The sequence below is a fragment of the Rhagoletis zephyria genome, unplaced genomic scaffold (genome assembly GCF_001687245.7).
Source record: "Rhagoletis zephyria isolate East Lansing unplaced genomic scaffold, Rhagoletis_zephyria_1.1 Rzeph_scaffold_00507, whole genome shotgun sequence".
In the NCBI taxonomy this organism is placed as follows: Eukaryota; Metazoa; Arthropoda; class Insecta; order Diptera; family Tephritidae; genus Rhagoletis; species Rhagoletis zephyria.
In genome coordinates, this window is record NW_016157591.1 from 29,112 (window position 1) to 36,974 (window position 7,863).

General features: G+C 42.9%; 1 long non-coding RNA gene across 1 annotated transcript in view; it reads right to left on the minus strand.

The window, feature by feature from the left end:
- Positions 1–3,811: 3,811 nt before the first annotated feature.
- LOC108360038 (uncharacterized) overlaps positions 3,812–7,863 on the minus strand; it is a 21,090-nt gene continuing 17,038 nt past the window's right edge. Inside the window, exon 4 of the long non-coding RNA XR_001847039.1 lies at positions 3,812–3,821. This is a non-coding gene — a long non-coding RNA (uncharacterized LOC108360038). The remainder of the gene's footprint in view (positions 3,822–7,863) is intronic.

Consider the following 7,863-nt stretch of genomic DNA (forward strand, 5'->3'; position numbering starts at 1 on the left):
ATAAGCACCTACCATATATATGACAGCATACCAAATTTCAGGTTCATGTGACTTATAGTTCCGGAGTTATAGCTGATAAAATATTCCTATGGGATGTGCCACGCCCACTTTTACGAACTCATTTATATATACCCTACTATAAACACCTACCATATATATGACTGAATAACAAATTTCAAGCTCATATGACTTATAGTTTCGGATTTATAGCTGATTAAATATTCCACGCCTATGGGATGTGCCACGCCCACTTTTACGAACTCATTTATATATACCCTACTATAAACACCTACCATATATATGACTGAATAACAAATTTCAAGCTCATATGACTTATAGTTTCGGATTTATAGCTGATTAAATATTCCACGCCTATTGGATGTGCCACGCCCACTCATTTATATATACCATACTATAAGCACCTACCATATATGTGACTGCATACCAAATTTCACGCCTATTGGATGTACCACGCCCACTTCTACAAACTCATTTATATTTACCCTACTATAAGCACCTACCATATATATGACTGCATACCAAATTTCAAGTTCATGTGACTTATAGTTCCGAAGTTATGGCTGATTAAAAATTTCGCGCCTATGGGAGGTGCCACGGCCCCTTGTCGAATCCCAATTTTTTCACTCTATTATAGCCCCGGTGTCATGGCAATACTCTGTCAAAATTTTTTTTCGATTCTGTCCGTCCGTTTAGGCTGCAACCTGGCGCATACATACATACATACTTCCACAAATATATAGTAGATTTCCAGAAATCGAATACCGATTATGGGTCAAATAGCTATTGCTTCAACTAGAGAAAATGCGAACTTTGAAGAAAGACTGTATAGTTGAATAAAATTTATAGCAAAGTTCAAAATGCTATCATAAATATGCGGGGAAATTTAGCTTTTATGGTTTCAATAGATTAAAAAATGCCTTCTAACAAATACAAAGGTAGAACGTTTGCAGATTTCACACCGTTGTTCGAGAGGCGAGTACGTCGGTCTATGGGAGGTGCCGCGCCTCTTTTTCCAATAGCTCCAATTCTTATTCATGACTATGCGATTGATTTTAGATATGAATGCCAAGTTCCAGCACTATACCGTGAACACTTCCAGAGATGTGTAGTATGAAAAATTCGGTTTGTATGGGAGGTGCCACGCCCCTTTTTCCAATAACCACAATTTTTCTCCATGAGTATGCGACTCTTTTCATATATCTCCATACCATGTTCGAGTACTCTACCATGAACATTTCCAGAGATATGCAATATGAAAAATTCGGTTTGTATGGGAGGTGCCACGCCCCCTGCACCTAGCGGTATGAAATATACTTTAAATCCGATTCTCGTACCTACCATATATACACAAAAAATTGCATAAAGATCGGTCGACCCGTTTAAATAGGCGGAGTTCGACAACAAACACCGTGACACGAGATTTTTATATATTAGATTATTATTAAAATCACAGTTTTCTCGAAAAGTTACAATGATGAGATTTTGTCAATGTTATTGTGGCTTATTAACATTTTATTTTATTTTATTTTTTTAAATATTTTTATTGAGCTTTGTACCACGATTGTTTATTAGGAAAAATTGAAAAAGCGGTAGAAGTTATAGCAGCTATTTCGGAGATCACAACATCTCCTCATCAGACTTCTTTTTCTCTAGACTTCAGCAGGGATCGAACTTGCGTAATCGATGTGCAAATTCAGAAGCGTTAACCACTGAGCTATGTACACCCCAATATATGATAAGATTTTAGTTTTGATGGGAGATGATTACTAAAACATCGACCTTTGATATTTTGCAACAATATTGCGGGTGGTTTTCATGTGGGATTAAAAATTTTCCTACACTACCGTGGGGTACGATATGGGTATTAAGAAATCTTTACTTTGATCATTTCCAATATTTTTGGGGTGTATTAATAGGGTTTCCAATTGAATTTAATAATTTAAATGAATTATTGTAAAATGTGTATCTATGGTAATGATTTTGAAAAAGCTGTATTTCTAAACTATATATAGGGGTAATTAGGTAATTAAAATGGGTGTCGATTAAAATGCTTTAAAAAGTTGTAGTCACGGTTACCACTTACTAATTTCTTTGTTTACCAGAACGTGTACCAAAATGCAAAAAATGTACCAAAATAGGTTTAAGCTATAGATTATTCAAATATTTTACAAATACACTTTGCCCATATACATATTTAGTTAATAAACCAATTTTCCGAGTGTTCTGTAAACTTGTTTATAATGCTGCAACATACGTATATTGTGAGACAATTTTCCGTAATCCCTTGAAATTTTTGGTTTGGAGACAAATCGGTTGTCGTACTACTTCTTCTTCTTCTTTTTTGGCGCTGTAACCGCCTTAGCGATTTTGGCCGAGTTCAGCAAAGCACGCCAGTCGTTTCTCCTCTGTGCCAACTGACGCCAATTGGAAACGTCAAGTGAAGCCAAGTCCTTCTCCACCTGATCTTTCCATCGCAGTAGGGGCCTCCCTCTTCCTCTGCTACCACCAGCGGGTTCCAAGTTGAATACTTTCAGAGCTGGAGCGTCGGTGTCCATTCGAACGACATGACCAAGCCAGCGGAGCCACTGTATTTAAATTCGCTGCACTATGTCCATATCGTTGTAAAGCTCATACAGCTCACCGTTCCATCGTCTGCGGTACTCGACGTCGCCAACGCGTAAAGGCCCGTAAATCTTTCGCAAAATCTTTCTCTCGAATACTCCAAGAGCCGCCTCATCGGATGTTGTCATTGTCCATGCTTCTGCGCCATATACCAGCACGGGCATGATGAGTGACTTATAGAGCGTGGTTTTCGTACGTCGAGAGAGGACTTTACTCCTGAATTGCCTACTCAGTCCAAAGTAGCACTTGTTGGCAAGAGTGATTCTACGTTGGATTTCAATGCTGACATTATTATCGGTGTTAATGCTGGTTCCCAAGTAAACGAAATTCTCTACTTTCTCGAAATTGTAACTGTCAACAGTGACGTGGGTGCCAAGGCGCGAATGTGCTGACTGTTTGTTTGATGACAGGAGATACTTCGTCTTGTCCTCGTTTACCACCAGACCCATGCGCTTTGCTTCCCTATCCAACTTGGAAAAGGCAGAACAGACTTCGCGGTTTTTGTTACCGATGATGTCGATGTCATCGGCATAAGCCAGCAATTGCACGCTCTTGTAGTAAATTGTTCCTGAGCGGTTCAGTTCTGCAGCTCTTATTATCTTCTCCAACATCAGATTAAAGAAGTCACATGAAAGGGAGTCGCCCTGTCTGAAACCCCGTTTTGTGGCGAACGGCTCGGAGAGGTCTTTTCCAATTCTGACGGAGCTGGTGGTATTGCTCAACGTCATTTTACACAGCCGTATGAGTTTTGAGGGGATGCCAAATTCAGACATAGCGGCGTATAGGCAACTCCTTTTAGTGCTGTCAAAAGCGGCTTTAAAGTCGACAAATAGGTGGTGAGTGTCGATCCTTTTCTCGCGGGTCTTTTCCAAGATTTGGCGTATTGTGAATACCTGGTCTATGGTGGATTTGCCAGGTCTAAAGCCACACTGATAAGGCCCAATCAGTTCATTGACGGTGGGCTTCAGTCTTTCACACAATACGCTCGATAAGACCTTGTAACCTATGCTTAGAAGGCTGATCCCGCGGTAGTTGGCGCGAATGGCGGGGTCACCTTTCTTGTGGATTGGGCAGAGCACACTTAAATTCCAGTCGTCGGGCATGCGTTCATCTGACCATATTCTGCATACGAGCTGATGCATGCACCTCATCAGCTCCTCGCCGCCGTACTTGAATAGCTCGGCTGGCAGGCCGTCAGCTCCAGCAGCTTTGTTGTTTTTCAGCCGCGTAATCGCTATTCGTACCTCGTCATAGTCAGGCGGTGGGACAGCTACTCCATCATCATCGACTGGGGACTCGGGTTCGTCTTCCTCACTACTTTCAGCGCTGCTACCATTCAGTAGGTTATAAAAGTGTTCCCTCCACAATTTAAGTATATTCTGGACATCGGTCACTAGGTCGCCATTGTTGTTCTTACAGGAGTTCGCCCCGGTCTTGAAACCTTCCGTAAGTCGCCTAACCCTCTGGTAGAATTTTCGGGAGTTCTTCCTGTCGGCCAGCATCTCAAGCTCTTCGCACTCACGTATTTCGGCCTCTCTCTTCTTATTGCGGCAAATACGTCTCGCTTCCTTCTTCAGTTCCCTATAACGGTCCCACATGGCTCGCGTTGCGCCCGATCGCAGCGTGGCCCTGTAGGCGGCATCTTTTTTCTCTGCGGCTTCTTGACATTCCTCATCGTACCAGTTGTTCTTTCGGGCTCGCTGAAATCCAACTACTTCTTCGGCGGCGGTACTTAATGATCGGGAAATGTGGTTCCACTGCTCGCGTACGTTGGATTGTTGAAGAGTGCTCTCAGAGAGCAGGTGTGTGAGTCGAGTGGCGAATAAATTGGCCGTCTGTTGTGATTGCAGCTTTTCGACGTTAAGCTTTCCTTGCATTGTTGGGCGCACATTTTTTGCTGCACAGAGGCGGGTGCGTATCTTGGCTACAACAAGATAGTGGTCCGAGTCGATGTTTGGCCCTCGGAGTGTACGTACGTCCAAAACGCTTGAAGCATGCCTTCCGTCTATCACAACATGATCGATTTGGTTTCTCGTTTTTCGATCTGGAGACAGCCATGTAGCTTGGTGGATGTTCTTATGCTGGAACCTAGTACTACATATTACCATATTTCGGGCCCCGGCGAAGTCGATCAGCCTCAGTCCGTTATCGGACGTTTCGTCGTGGAGGCTGAATTTTCCGACAGTGGCGCCAAAGATCCCTTCCTTGCCCACCTTGGCATTAAAATCGCCAAGCACGATTTTGACATCGTGTCGGGGGCAGCGCTCATATGTACGTTCCAAGCGCTCATAGAAGAGATCCTTGGATGCCTCATCCTTCTCTTCCGTCGGGGCATGGGCGCAGATGAGCGAGATGTTGAAGAATCTCGCTTTGATGCGGATTGTGGCTAGACGCTCGTCCACCGGGGTGAACGACAGTACTCGGCGACGGAGTCTCTCTCCCACCACAAATCCAACTCCGAATTTGCGCTCCTTTACATGGCAGCTGTAGTAGACGTCGCAAGGCCCCAGACATTGTTTGCCTTGCCCCGTCCAACGCATTTCTTGGATGGCGGTGATGTCAGCTTTTGTCCTTACGAGGACATCAACCAGCCGGGCAGAGGCACCTTCCCCATTAAGGGTCCGGACATTCCAGGTGCATGCCCTCAAATCGTAGTCCTTTAAACATTTGCCGTGGTCGTCATCATAAGGGGGGGTCTCATCCGAGGCTTTGCCTTGCTTCTTCACTGGAAGTGGTTTTTACGTGGCGGGTCCCAAGCCCAGCGCACAACCCATTGCTGGGACGGGGGTGGTTTCGCAACCAAATACACGTTTATATAGCGAGCCGCTTGCTCCAAGCAGACACCCGCTTGCAGCCGCACCTACTGGTGAACAGACGCTGCAGACTTCAGTGAGCCCTTAAACCGAATAAGTCAGAGTGGCCCCACCGAAGCTCCCTCTCTTTCTGCCGTGACCCAAGACTCCACTCGGATTGGTTACCGCATCTCGCACATGGGTTGCTCACGTTGCCCAGAGTGCGCGAACGAGAACGCAAGAGTCGGGATTGAGTATAGCCATGCAACTGTAACTGCATACCCAGCGCAACGACTATACCCCACTGCACAAACAAACAGTCAGCACATTCGCGCCTTGGCACCCACGTCACTGTGGGTTGCTCACGTTATTACCTTGTAGGCCTACTGGAAGAATAATTTCGGTAGAATTTTGTCTGTGAGTTTAACGAGGAATCCTCGCAGATTGGTTTTAAAACTATCAAGAGCACTTAAAGGTCCTGGCTTCCTATGCTCCATAATTTACTGATACACAAAGCGCTTCAGCAAGCCTCATTGCCAATTCGTATAGTGTGTGATGATTCCAGTGCTTTCGTTGGGCAGGCGCGCATGGCTCCTATAATTTGTACACAGACAGATCGGTGCTTGACTATTGGCCTCCTGGACAGTGCTTAGTACGTAATAATCGGTTTTGTCACTGTATTGAATGGCCAAAACGTCAGTTTGAGAAATCCCCCATGTTTTACTATAAAGTCTCTGACAGCCTAGTTGTTAACAGCTATAAGATGTGACTATCAGTTGACCCCTGAATGCTTCGCCGCTTCCGATAGCTCAGTCTCCGAAATTTCTCAGTCGGTTTTAAGGCTGACTGCAATATAGCGGTAATATTTTCTTCATTGCAGCCGACCATGAAGATGTGCAGGTTATAAGTAAAATCCTTTACTTTTCCAGGATCTCAAGCCTAACGCCTCCTTGTTCCGGATTCAACATGCTTATGTTCCATGCAGTTATTACACTAGGAATACCTTCTTGTCATGGCTTTGGATTTTGCTTGCATGTCAAGGAACCCTTAAAGGGCTATCAGGGGGCCAATTCCTGTTCTGTGAAAACGTGAAGTGAAAACATTTTTCATCACCTCACATAAAAATATGATTCTGTTTTCAAATGTAATAAAATTAATTTGTCAAAAATTTTTCACTGTGAAAACTTATTTACAAACTTTTGTGGCTGTGAAAAAGAAAAGTTTGGCGTTTTTCTCAAAACCATCATCTGTGATAAAGAATTTCACAAGGTGTATTAAACAAGGTGGTGTTGGGGCGACAGCTGAGTTTTTCGCCGTGGAGGCCATTACGTCAAAATGATGTGTTTGTTGTAACTCATACCAATGACAGTATGGACATCAGCGTATAATTTGTTAGTGTAATTTTTTACTTATATACGGCCAACACCACCTTGTTAAATACGCCTTGGAATATCATTTTCTTAAACTCACAATAATTTACCAAATAATTACTTGCTAGATGTTAATGGAATAGCCTTTAATGATGGAGAATCGCTTAAAATGGTATAACGAAGCGATAAAGTGAAAATATCGATATGGTACTCATTTAAAGTATCGCTTTAAAAATATCGGGTACCCATTAATATCGGAATAAAAAGACTCGATCTTCCAAATATCGATACCAAAAACCAAAAAATTTATCTGAATATAGGTCTCGCATATAGGTCGCTGGGGTGTAGTGGTTAGAAGTGCGCAAACCTTGAAAATGAAAAACAGCTTCCCATAAAATACAGTCGCCGTTCAGAGTCGACATAAAACTGTAGGCACCCCCTTTGTGCCACAACATTAAGGCCCACGCGACAAATCGGAGGAGAAGTTCGGCCAAACACTAACATATTGTGTAAGCGCCGGACTTCATTATTATTACAACACGTAGAGATTGAGGTGTTGACTTAAACACCGAGGCCGCGGGTTCAAATCCCACCACATGCAATCCTAACCATAGTAAAAATTTCTGCACTTTATAGCCCAATTTATATCGGGAAGAATTGTTACAGGCCAACCTTATATGCGTGCGTAAAAAGCTAACTCAAATTCCAAGATTTGTCTTGCGTGACATTTCGATTTGACGTTTATGCTCAATTGGCATTTTGGCGCGACTATGAGTTCAAATTTTTCTCAGCAAACTTCTGTAAATTTGACAGAAATGCAACTCTGAGAAATTACGCACGCAAATTGATTTGGACTTATCAAATGAGAACAACTTGCGTGCGTGAGTAGAAAAACTCTCGCCGGTAATATTAGGTTGAGCTGTTAATACCATTATCCTTCACTGAGAAAAAAAACGCGTTGTAAGAATAAATTTTTTTTATTTGATTACCGTTTAAAAATGCTCGTATTTAAATCAAGTGAAAAGTCTTAACAAAATGGATTTTTCCATTATACATAC